The sequence below is a fragment of the Sardina pilchardus genome, chromosome 21 (genome assembly GCF_963854185.1).
Source record: "Sardina pilchardus chromosome 21, fSarPil1.1, whole genome shotgun sequence".
Lineage (NCBI taxonomy): Eukaryota > Metazoa > Chordata > Actinopteri > Clupeiformes > Clupeidae > Sardina > Sardina pilchardus.
The window spans coordinates 8,791,021-8,791,449 of NC_085014.1; the positions used below are offsets into that span (position 1 = coordinate 8,791,021).

General features: G+C 50.8%; 1 protein-coding gene across 1 annotated transcript in view; it reads right to left on the reverse strand.

Moving 5' to 3' along the window:
* Positions 1-429, reverse strand: part of LOC134069094 (GDNF family receptor alpha-4-like) — a gene marked incomplete at its 3' end in the record, with an annotated part of 16,322 nt that extends 15,893 nt beyond the window's left edge. The window contains 1 exon segment of the mRNA XM_062524950.1: positions 1-429. This exon segment is cut by the window's left edge and continues 335 nt beyond it.

The following is a 429-nucleotide window of genomic DNA, read 5'->3' on the forward strand; positions in this document are numbered from 1 at the left end:
TGCTTGATCACATGAGAAACCACCAAAATAAACAAATTGATGTGGTAGACTAAACGATTGTTAAAAATAAGCAAACAACCTTCGAAGCGATATTTCCCAAACTACTTAACAAAAAACCCCATCACATTTCGGTCCGCTCGAAAGTGTCAGCACGTCTGCATGTCAACCCAGGAGCGTCTAGCCATCAGAGAGACTTATTTTCAATCTCAGCCACGGCCAGATTGGTACTCTGGTATCTCCGCGTGCGGCTGAAGTGGATATAGACTGCTGCCCACGCGACACTGCCCGTTGCGCGCTGCCAATCCTCAGTGAGCGAGAAGACTCTCCTGTGAAATTCGGCAGCACTCTAGCGGCGATTTTAGCGAGTTCTGATTGGCTCGCGCGAATGTGGTGGTGGTGGTGGAGGAGCCGCGGTGGGGGCGCGAGACA